Here is a 12,741-nt window from a genome sequence, read left to right as displayed (position 1 = left end):
ATTAATTCGGAAAATGGATGGTGTGCAAATATTTGATATATTTACAACATTGTAAATATGTTATATCCACGTTTACGTCGTATTTTCGATAGAAGTCTAAACATTCCACTCGCATGTAGCGCTGTCTGCAATAGTGTTTGTGTAGTGCTCTTATTGACACTTATTAGTTGGCTGCAGTTCAACTGTATTCTAATCTGCTTAGGTAACTCTCATAAACACTATACATGGAAGATCTGTATATGCATTGCTTTGATAAGTTTTCTGCAAAAAATATGTATGAATAAGAAGCTTTGGGAAATACATTATAATGATTGAAGTAAAATTTTGAATGAATTTGAATGTTCATGAACCCATATGCATCTAATAATCTTTCATAAAATAAGAGGTGGTAGTTTAGGATGTGCATAATTTTTAGGAGCCCAACTGTCCATTAGTTTAATCAATATGTTAGAAGATCATGCATTATAAATGTTCTCAGTAATGATATACCAGTTTACAGAGAACAGAGATACATTATGTTGTACTTAATATGTACAATGACTGAATCAAACAGTCTGAAAAATGGCTGCAAAGTGGTTGTAAATTACCACTTACTTTGTGTTCATGCCAATGAACCTATATTCATTATGTCTGACTTAAAAGTTTGTGTTCTGATCACTTTTTTCCCTTTCTATGACATTAAATGCTTCAAAGTAAAGAAAAGAAGCACTCATACTTGAATTTTAAATTGAAGTACCCAAAACAGGTCCAGCAAAAGGAATAAAATGGGGGACTGAATTGAAAATAGTGGACCTTTTGCTCCAGGTCAGACTTCACAATAGGTCACATGGCCTGCTCTAAAACAGGAAAAACTGCAGCTCAGTTACCGGGAATGATCTCTTGCCCTGTAATCCCATCCTTTTGTTATGCCCCAAGGACTGGAAGGGTGTATGGTGTTTTTATCACTGAATGGGGCCTTTCTGATTCATGACATGGCATTCCTCAACTCCATGATGCAATGTATAAATACTTAACTTTCATTGGATCTTCCAACCAGAACATATTTTACTGAATCACAGGAACACAAGGTGGCAGAGATGCTAATAGGCCTGCACTGCCTTCTGTTTAAATCTTACACCACTTTATAGTGCTATCTTTCTATATCTTCCACTTTATACTTCCACTTACTTCACTTTATATTCTTCTATCAGGCTTAAAATGATATGGGGATATTACAGTGATAGAGAGCAGTAATACACTGAGCCTCCTTCTCAGCACACATCTAGCCTATACTTGGCTTATCTAACACTCACATGGAGCCTGAGAGCTGTGGAGAATGTTGATGATGAGTGCTGGGCATTTCTGAACTGCTGCACCCGCTCTGTCCTCGGGGTCGTAAAACATTCATAAAGAGCGGAAAGAGAAAGAAGGAGAGGGAAAGTGTTCCCTGATTAGAAAAGCCTAAGATAAGGGTGATGTCTCTAATGAGGTAGGCTACCCTTTCAAGAAAATATGGTTTTATGATTATGGTTGTATGATTTTCTGGTCCTAAAATAAATAACATATCATATATGATTCATAATTATTTTTAATAATAATAATACTGATTAAGCAACATAATTTGTTTAACAGACAAGAGCATATAGTGATAGCATCATTTTTTATATGAAAATGTTTTGATATAGAAAGATGTTTCTTGAATAACTTTCAAGTACTTTATGAAGCATCAATTTGCTTGTATTGCTTAAATATCACTAAATTAATAAATTTGATTAGACTTTTATTCATTTTACTATTTTTTTATTATTATTATTTGGCAGCTACTGGAAAACTTTTTTTCACCATTTTTATCACCTTCAACAAAAGCAAAAATCATCTCTTCCATGAGCACTTAACTGCATATTTCTATTTTATAATAATAGTTCTTCTTCTATGTTTTTACTATTTCTTATATCCCCTGTTGTTGCTTGTACTATTCTGGACAATGTTTGAAACATTGTATTACTATCACTTCTCGTGTTTTTGCCTCCTTAAGATGAATCGCTTGTATTCCGCATTTGTAAGTTGCTTTGGATAAAAGCATCTGCTAAATGAATAAATTAATGAAATAATATCAAGTTTTTTTGTCTTAATTATATACCTAAATATTTCTACCTAATATATCAAAGTATAGAAATATAGGTATTCTCATTAGCTATATAAACCCACAACTTTTAAAAAATATTAAATGTTAGATCAAGTTATTTAAAAATCCATCTTTTGGATCAGGAAAATTGGGCAGCGCTTAATGAAGTACACATCATACTATATGTTTTGAGCTTCATAGTGAATACAGAGCAAGATAAAGCCTTTTAGTGAAATGCATATTGCATTGCTCACACCCTCTCCAATCTTTCCTCCACCTCCTCCCAGCCCGTCTGCTGTCATGCGCGTTCACGAACTGGATCAGTCAGGCTGTCGGCTCACACTGTCTGCACAGGCGAGCGTTATTACGTAATGGTTTCTTTTTCAGTGAATAAGAAGGAAAAATGTCCCAGGGCGTTGTCTCGTCTCCTGAAAACCTGCCTGGAAACAAAGCTTACTCATCCCTGTTATCGTGGCTGTGTAAAATAGTTTCTATTTAAATTTTCTCTCAACCCCTCACTGCACTCCAGTGTTACAGCATCCAAAAACAGGGATGTTCCAGAAAAACAAGACTCATCAGAAAAATCATTCTGGGAGTGGTCAGAACTGAAGAAACATGAAGAAACATGTGGAATACGATTCAGATGGGTATTTCATAGACTACTGTGCCTGTGCATGACTGTCCTCTGTGAACCTGTGATCCAACACAGCTGAATCAGAGGCTTTGATGGAATCACATCTCTGGGGACTATTATTTTGTCATTCCTCTTTTTCTCCACTTTATCAAGGCAGCAGTTGAAATTTCCTTCCTGCTTTCCTCTATTACTTATCTGGTTTCAGTCTTTGATTATATTGATATTCACATTCACAAAGCTCTCTGGCTGCATCACAAATTGTGTTATGATCTGATTTTATAATATGTACAAGAGCCTCCTTTGTTTTGTGGTTATGTAGATATTATGTAATTAATAACAAAAGAAAAAAAAAAGAAATATTACACTACATTAACATCAGTATAATTTATTCTGTGTGCTTGGAAAAAGTTTTACTATGTTCAAATCATGTAAAATTCAATAACATATATATATATGTTATTTATATGTTATATATATATATAATAGGTCATATAATAGGTCATCATATAATAACATATATATATGGGTTATTCTGTGTCAAATCAACCAAATTTCAGACCTTAAAAATGAATATTCCAAAAGAAAAGTTATTATTATTATTAAGAATGATAATCTAGAAGGATATCAAGATATCTTGAATACTTTTAGAGTTACAGGCATGACAACTTTAGAAAAATAATATTTATGGCACACAGACAGGTATGTTTTATGCAATTGAGCTGATAGAAAAAAGAGACATTTCTAGTTTTAACATTATTTGTTTTTTAGATATTCCTCTTTAAAAGAAAAAAAAAGTTGTACTCAGCTGTATTCAAAGTGACCCTCATTTTGTTTTTGACCACTGAAAATGTGTAGCCTACAATTTACCAATTTACTCATGGAGCCACATTAACATGTCCATATCTCTGGGATTGAATCATCGAAGGCCTTTAAAATGAAGATACCAAAAGGAAAGTTTGCTAAGAACCAGAATGTAAAAGGATATTAATATATCTTTAAAACTTCTTGAGTTACAGGCATGCAAACTTGAGGCAAAAAAAAAAAAAAAAAAAACAAGAAAAAAAAACAAGAAGTGATTTTTGCCATTTTTGAACTGTCACCATTGGCATATAATGAAACAAAGATTGCTAAAGTAAACAGATTTTACTAAAAGACCTACCAATCTCTGTGTATAAATAAAATGATGCTATCTTTCTAAAGTCATTTTTACACCCCTCTATTTTGGCTCCAAATCTCAGGTGATAGTGGATTATTCAGTAAATATATATCTGTGAAATTGAATATTGTGGCTTTCATCACTATTTATGTTTGTCTTACTACAGAAAAAATATTAACAAAATCAAAAATTTGAGCCGGGGACATCTGGTTGAGTTTACACGTAATGACCCTTTTAGACTTCCAAAAGAAACCTGCGTCTTAGGGCGGTTGCCAATGTCTTATTCTGGGATCTAAGCTTGATCTAAGCTTGGATGGGCACATATTATAGACAAGTTTGGCAATAGCATAGGTTAATTTTCACCACTGGCACCATCTCAATTAATTTAATCTCTCTCTTCTCAAACTCACAGCTTCTTAAGCTTGGCTGCATATGAGTAGGCTGAAAATTAAAGCGATGGTATGACTTTAACCTTGATTTAACAGTTTCTGATGTTGAAGAGAACAGCATAACCCTGTTATATTTCTGGGGCCTTCCAAAAGCAGGAGGCAAATGGAAGCTCTAGGTGTCATTTCTGAGGTCTCATCATTTCTGAGGTGCTTTGATGTATAACGCTTGGGCACAAGTTGTCGCCCTCATTTCTGGCTCTGTTAGTATGCTGCTGGCCGTCAGGTTTCATTTATCACTATGCAGAAGCTGTTAAAGTATTTAGCACTGATGCTAAATATGGCTACTGTGAATGTTCTTCTTACATCTGCATCTATGTGGTTCTGTAAATCCTCAGGAAAATGCGACATGTCAGAAAAGTAATAATGTTAAAGAATGGCTTTAACTTGCCAACAATCATAATATTAAGTCATTGTATATATATATATTTTTTCTATCATGACAACTCTCTGAAGATTTTTAGCATGGTAATGGATATGACAATGTTAATGTGTTTGGTCTTGGCAGAATAGATCTGCTATGCTGCTGCTGTAGATTATTGCTGTTGTTATAGATTATTGCTGCTGCTGCAGAGCAAGTACAGGAATTTGCTACTGCCAATACACCGATACGCTGCTGCGAGTAAGACAGTGCTGCTGCACAAATGGCATATATCAATAACACATAGCAGATCTATACAGGTGGAGCTGGGGAAGGTGGAGGGTTTTAGAGGAACTCTGAAGCGTGTTGCAAACTGCCATAGTGAATGTATCCAGCCATTTAAATGTGTGAGCAACAAGCTCATTGGCTGCAGAAGTGACATGAACATTAGCTTATGCCAGTAATTAAAAGGGTTAGTTCACCCAAAAATGAAAAATGAAAGCAACGAGAATACTTTTTGTACGCCAAAAAAAACCCCAAAATAACGACTTTTCAACAATACCTAGTGATGGCCAATTTCAAAACACTTTGGCAGTTTGATACACGCTCTGAACCACTGATTCGAAACAAAAGCTTTGAAGCTTCATGAAGCAGTGTTTTGAAATCGGCCATCACTAGATATTGTTGAAAAGTCGTTATTTTGGTTTTTTTGGTGCACAAAAAGTATTCTCATCACTTTATAATATTAAGGTAGAACTACTGTACTCACATGAACTGTTTTAAATATGTCTTTAGTACCTTTATGGATCTTGAGAGGTTCAGTGAAATTGCTGTCAATGGAGGCCTCACTGAGTCATCGGATTTCATCAAAAATATCTTAATTTGTGTTCAGAAGATGAACGAAGGTCTTACTGGTGTAGAACGACATGAGGGTGAGTAATTAATGACAGAATTTTCATTTTTGGGTGAACTAACCCTTTAACGCTGTAATTATCATCAGCTTGCGCATCAGCCTATGCCATCAGAGTTTCATGACAGAACTATGTATATAATCCATATTTTTGCTGGCACAAAAGCAATGAGGGGTTTTAAATGTCTGCACAATTTCTTGAATTAGCTGTAAATCTCAAATCATAAGGGAGCTTCTACAACAATACAAAATATGGATCAGTGTTAAAGCCACATTTCCGGTGATATGGGCGTTCTCTTGTTTAAAGAGAAATTGACTGCCGATGGTGCTTCTAGCTAATGCTTTTGTTGCCTACACTGTGTTATATAAGTACAATCTGTGATCACAAGCGTAATATATAACATTAGTAGTCACATCCTGCATCCGGTCATTTGAGCCAGAAGCCAAAAGCAAGGCTTATACTTTGCTGTGGTTTCTGTCAGATGCACACAAAAACAAGCACACACATATGCAAAGGAACATGCTCAGACTTTTTTCTCTTTCCTTCTTTTTACATCACTGACACACGCAGTAAAACATTCTTTTGGTTTGTTCTTGGGCATACAAGCATGAATTTGCAGTAATTCCATTCAGTGCAAAATTCTTCTCTATCCAGAGCCTGATAGCACATTGTGCTCTAGATTGGCAGAGTACCAATGGGCCTTTCAGTCCAAGAGAGAGTGAAAGGGAAAGCCCACATATGGAGTCCGTAGACCACTCACCCTCAAAGCATGCCTCAGCTCTCAGGATAATGAAATATTCATTGCATGCTCAAACAGACAGTGCACGTTTCCTCCATTTTTAAAGTGGCCTAGAAGTGGAACTTATCATATTGGCCATAATTCAATCAGGTTTTCATCTGGTGATCATCAAATACATACAGCAGCCTGTCTGGGAAATACCCCTCTTAGATATTAAATAAACACATAAGTACTTTAACTTTCCAAAGCCATCAGATCTTCTTACTCTCACTGAGATCACTGACTACTAGGGGCCACTATAGTTCTGTCAACACTAACTCTACTAATCCATTTGTATTGCATACCTTAGTAACTCCATCAGATAGCTGAGATCAGCTTATCTTGTTTCTACAACACACCAATAATACATGCAGAGTGCTGTGCAAATTACTTTTCGTTGGGATCAATCTTTCATTTTGCATATGCTTCAAATCCTGCATTGTTAATGCATCAATATTAACACTGAAACAGGTTCATAATGCATGGCTTTAACTAATCACTACTTCAGGAATTCACTTTTTTAATTGAGGAATTATTAAATTGCTTTATAATATTGTACAACTGTCGTTGTTGCAGTCTTCACTCTATTTGTGCCATATAAATTTCATTATAGTGATGGGTGCTTTGGAAACACTTCTTCATGAAGCTTTGAAACTTTTATGAATCTTTTGTTTCAAATCATCGGTTCGGAGTGTGTTTCAAACTGCCAAAGTCACGTGATTTCAGTAAACGAGGGTTTGTTATGTCATAACTGTTTTGAAACATTTCGAAATTTCCATGGTTCACCGCTGCAATCTCTGTGAACCCAGACGTGTGAGACGTTTTAATGAGACATTTGTACAAATAAAGAGAAAAAGTTAATAGTCTCTTATTGGCCTTTTTAGCTGAGCCATCTAACGAACGAATGAAACAAGCCCTGAAAATTGATAAAAGAACACATATTAAACAGACCCTTAATATTTAATGATATTAGATGATTAGTTAATTGTATTTGATAGATTATAATTTCAATAAAACACTTGAAATGGGTTTTTAAAAGCTGTTTTATGCATGTTTGGCCTGAGTTTTTGTTGCATTTACACTGTTTTGACCGGCAGGCGTCACCAGCGTGTGACGTTTTGAACGCTTCGAAACAGTGAATCATTTGGCGACGCAATTAGTTCAATTGATTCAAAGCTTCGAAAAGCTTTGTGTCTTCCATCACTATTTCATTATAGGCCCGTAATTCAGCCTGTTAAATACTGCACATCAGTTTTTGATGAGTGTAGTGCCAGGTGTGGTTTGTATGCGGTTGCGGGTAAAAAAGTGTGGAAGTTGTGAAAATTGCAATGCAGCTATCATGATTACGAGCTAAATACAAAAGACGCATCTAAAATAACCCAATTACTGTCATGGACTGCATTTCCCATCATCCTCCCTGGCACCTAATCACGCACACCCGGAACTCATCTAGCCCTCATCACCAGCACTATATAGAGCACACACGTTCCCTCAGTTGTTGTCTGGCTTTGTCTGGTGTGACACACTATACCTGGTTTATATTCCTGATTACGTTGCTATTTACTGCTGTTTCCTCCTTAAAGTTGATCTCCAGTCATCCCCCCTTATCAGTGTTGCCAATTTAGTGATTTTGTCACTAGATTTAGTGACTCCCTCACCCCTTTTGAGACTTTTTTTTCAAAAGCCTAGTGACAGATCTAGCAACTTCTTGGGCAAACCTTATCAAGATTCTTATCTCACTCACTGATTTATATTTATATTTATATAAATCAGTGAAATCGCCATTATGACGTCATCTAGTGACATTTAGCGATCAGATTTAGCTACTTTCAACTGAAAGCGGTTGGCAACACTGCTCCTCATTGTGTTTCCCTTGTGTGTGTAGTGTGTACGCATGCTCCAACAGTTCTGTAAGACAAAGATTTAAAGTTAACAATTCAAGTGTATCTCATCTGCTAATGACCTCAAGTATAATCACTTACCTGTTTATGCACTGTGTTCCTGCCATATCTGCAAATAAACCTGCCTCTTTGAGTTTTACCTCAGTTCTGGTCATTGTGTCCAAGCCTGAGCATGACAGTTATATAACAGACATTAATCACTTAGTTTAGGGCATTTTTAAATGTGACAATTATATTAATTGCAATTATAATGGTCTACATATTTTATCAATACACATGGATAAATTATACACATGAACAAAGTAGCCTGTACACTCTAAAAATGACTGTAAAAAACGAAAAAAATTTACAGTAAAATTTATATTAAATTTATAGTAAAATACTGTTTTCCACTGAAACCGTAATATACCATAAAAACAATGCATTCTGGGTAATATTTGTCATTTTAAGAAAAGAGGCCTATAGGCTACTTTCTCGAAAACGACAAATAATATTACCCAGAATGCATTGTAATATACAAAAGTAATATACTGTAAAAACAATGCATTCTGGGTAATGTCATTTTCGAGAAAGTAGCCTAAAGGTTACTTTCTCAAAAATGACTAATATTGCCCAGAATTCATTGCTTTTATGGTATAATTCTGTTTCAACGGAAAACATTATTTTACTGTGTAAATTTGTTTAGTTTTTTTACAGTTATTTTTTAGAGTGTAACTTTTTTTTTATTTATTTAAAGAAATATATTGTGGCATACCTCAAACTTTCATGAATATTTGAGAGTAATTTATAAGAACAGATTTGTATAAAAGTAATTTGTTTGCTAATCGAATTATGGACTGGATCCCATTGTGCGGCTTCCCCTTACCATGTCGCTGTTCAAATGAGTAATTGCCTTGAGGACTCTCTGTTGGGTCCTTCAGAAGAGTTGACTATCAATAATTCATGTTTTATTTCACTTTTGAGAAAGCTCAGGATCGCATACATACTGTGGTGCTGCTTCTGCCCACATCACCTCATTATCCAGTGAATGTCTGAATAAAGCATATATATTTAAGAATAATGAAATTCTGCTGCAGCATTCTAGTTCACACAGATTTTTGCAATCTATAAATAAAAATCACTCTTCTACATAACTTTAAAACAGATGAAACAATGGCAGCTGGACACTTTAAATGAATTAAAAACAAACTCCCATTATATGAACACTGAAAACAAGTTCTAAAGCAAAACTGGACACTTAAAGAAGCTTAACCTTGAGGGAGTGAACTGGAGTTGGTGGAAGGACAGTGCCTAGAGCAAAGAAACTAGTGAGACATGCAGCCTCAGTCTGGTCATGAGATTTCATCACTCTAAAAATACATCCTCTCAAAAGCCCAAAGAGCTTTTCTGTGCTCTCAGTACGTGTGCGCGCACGCGCGTGTGTGTGTGTGTGTGTATGTGTTGAATAATGAAGTGTGAGAGCTGGCAGAGCATGCACAGTGTACTGATTCTCCTCAGAGAATTCTCCACCTAGCTTTTGCCACATAATTTTGACTCCGCCCCTTTATAGAAATATGAAGTTATGCTGGGCTCTATTAAAGGGATACTCTAGCCAAAAATGAAAATTATCATTATCATTTACTCACTCTCATGCCATCCCAGATGTATATGACTTTCTTTCTTCAGATGAACACAAAGAAAGATTTTTAGAAAAATAATCTATCTCTGCAAAGTGACTCATCTAATGAAACTGTGTAGTAGTAGCCCAAAAGATGACACTTCAAAAACCACACAAAGCGAACACGATGATAACCCATCCGACCCCACTGGATGAATCAGAGTATTCTGAAGCAGAATGACAGGTAAAATATAAATATTTAAACTTTTAAACTAATATTTTAATACTAATGCTTTGTCATAGGTGTGTTCATTAATTCATGCTTGATGTAAATGTCAGCAAGTTGTGAAGAGTGATGGAAGTGCGCTGTGAAACTCGAGAAGTGATGGTTCCCCATCACTTCTTGTGCGAGCACAATGTGCTGACGTAACTATGCTCTGACGTAACAATGCTCTCATGAACTCACACCTGAGTGTGAGTGTGAGTGTAAAATATTAGTATTTTTCTCACACATGCCTATCGTTTCACTTTAGAAGACATTGATTAGTCCATTGGGGTCATATGGGTTACCATTGTGTTCATTTTGCGTGGTTTTTAAAGCATCAAATTTTGGGTTACTATCCACTTGCATTATATGGATTCGCAAAGATTGAGGGTGAGTAAATACGTTTTTGTTGTTTTGGGAGCCTGAAAATGCAAACTTTTGAAAATGGGTTTCAAAGTTTACGTTTTTGAAAAAGATACCATTATTGTCTCGGCGTAAACTTCAAAAACACGAATTTGTGAAAACGGTGACGTCATGCACATGTGTATTATGTGTTTAGTCTTATAGGCGTATAGTTTTTTTTTTTTACAAAGCCAACTACTGGCCTGGCATGCATAATACAGCGTTTTTCATAATTTTGCAGATCCGTGTGAATGGAGATCGTTTTTGTAATGTTGTCGTCTGTACGCAAAGAAAATACTTTTTTGAAAAACCTTTCCGTTTTTAATACATCATTGTACAAACGTACAAGTACAAACGTGCCCATAGCTTTTACCTGAGTTCTCGTTCTTTGTTTGTTACTATGGTTTCCAATTAGACACACCTGTTCCTTGTTTTGTTGATTACCTGTCTCTGTGTGTTTAAGCCCTCTGTTTGCACATTTCTTGGTTCTGTGTCATCAGTGTTAATGTGTGTAGTATTTCATGTTCTTGATGTTTATTAAAAGCCTCTTTATTGGAGTACTACTACATGCTATACTTGAGAGGCACATTTCAGCTGCTGTACTGAAAAAAATATTGACCAATAACCTATCAAGAAACTTCCTCAATTGTTGCTACTACAATGACATCTTCATTAACAAAGAAGCAAAATGATAATAAAATGAAGTAAATAACAGCAAGAAAATTGCATAGGCCTATTATGCTGAATACTACCATCCTGTCTTCCCTTCTCTTATTGGTATTTCTTTTGATGTCACAATATTATGTCTGAATGCCTTTTCAAAACCGCTCTGTCCCACCACCTCTAAAATCACACACACTTTCACACATATAAACACAATCATACTGTAGCTAACAAGGGAAGGGTGAGATGTGTGCGATGAAGGAATAAAGGCTGCATAATTCATGTGTGTGGGCAGGTGTCACCGCATTCTGACAAGCCTGAGATTTCTAGTGACTAAAAGCCACAAAACTTTACATTAACAGTGATGACAAATAAGACTGAGTGATGCTTTGTTCTGACCCTCACCCACTGATGCAATTAATCTATGAGTACATGACCACATGCCAGCAGAGTAATCATGAAATAATGGTGCTTTTCTCTAGCTAATGCATGTTAATACCTATATGCAGCAGACATATTAAACAAATAATGTAGATTGGAGACATATCTCTCTATGGAAACAGAAATGTTATTTTGCAGTATATACTATTTGTCTGTGTTTTGCAGAGGTTATCAAACTGAAGTGCAGGTTAATGTTTGACTTGATAATCTCTTTGATGTGTGAAAGTTCTATTCAAGTAAATGGGTCAAAAGCCATGGCAATAATTACAGTCCTCTGTGAAGAAAGAAGAGTAAAGCACTAACCAAACGCTTGGCACTTTAATCTTCAGATAAATCACTTTCTCACTGCAGAATCACCAGATGCCTTTCTCATGCTTACATATTAAAACAATCTCCCAAGAATTAAAAAATCATCAGGGATGTAAAAATACAGCGAAAAAAGGTGAAGTGAATGAAAAATGTGACTCAAGTACTGTATACAAGTAAAATATGATATTTGGTGTCAGTAATTATTTGATATTATTTGAATTTATTTATCTTAGCATTAAATACCGTTCAAAAGTTGAGTAAGAGGTTGTAAACTTTATGTTTTTGAATAAGTATCTTATGCTCAACAAGGCTGCATTTATTTATAAAATACAGTAAAAACGGTAATACTGTGAAATATTATTACAATTTAAAATAACTGTTTTCTATTTGTATATATTTTAAAATGTAATTTATTTCTGTGATGGCAAAGCTGAATTTTCAGCATTGTTACAGTCTTCAGTGTCACATGATCCTTCAGAAATCATTCTAATATGCTGTTTTGGTGCTAAAGAAACATTTCTTATAATTATCAATGCTGAAAACTACAGTTGTGATACTTAATATTTTTGTGAAAACCATTGAAACAAAGTTTCAGAGCTTAAAATGTCCTCCTCGTTATAAACAAAGCATGTATTAAAACAGCTTGTTTGGATAGATATTGGGGGACTTGTGACGTCACGCGGGCAAATGTATTTGCATATGACCAAGACATCAACAAATAGTTTTACATCATCATACCACAGGCCCCACCTACTGGCGTTCCAGATGAGAGC

The sequence above is a fragment of the Ctenopharyngodon idella genome, chromosome 20 (assembly GCF_019924925.1).
Source record: "Ctenopharyngodon idella isolate HZGC_01 chromosome 20, HZGC01, whole genome shotgun sequence".
Classification (NCBI taxonomy): domain Eukaryota; kingdom Metazoa; phylum Chordata; class Actinopteri; order Cypriniformes; family Xenocyprididae; genus Ctenopharyngodon; species Ctenopharyngodon idella.
Note: the sequence above shows the minus strand (reverse complement) of the source record.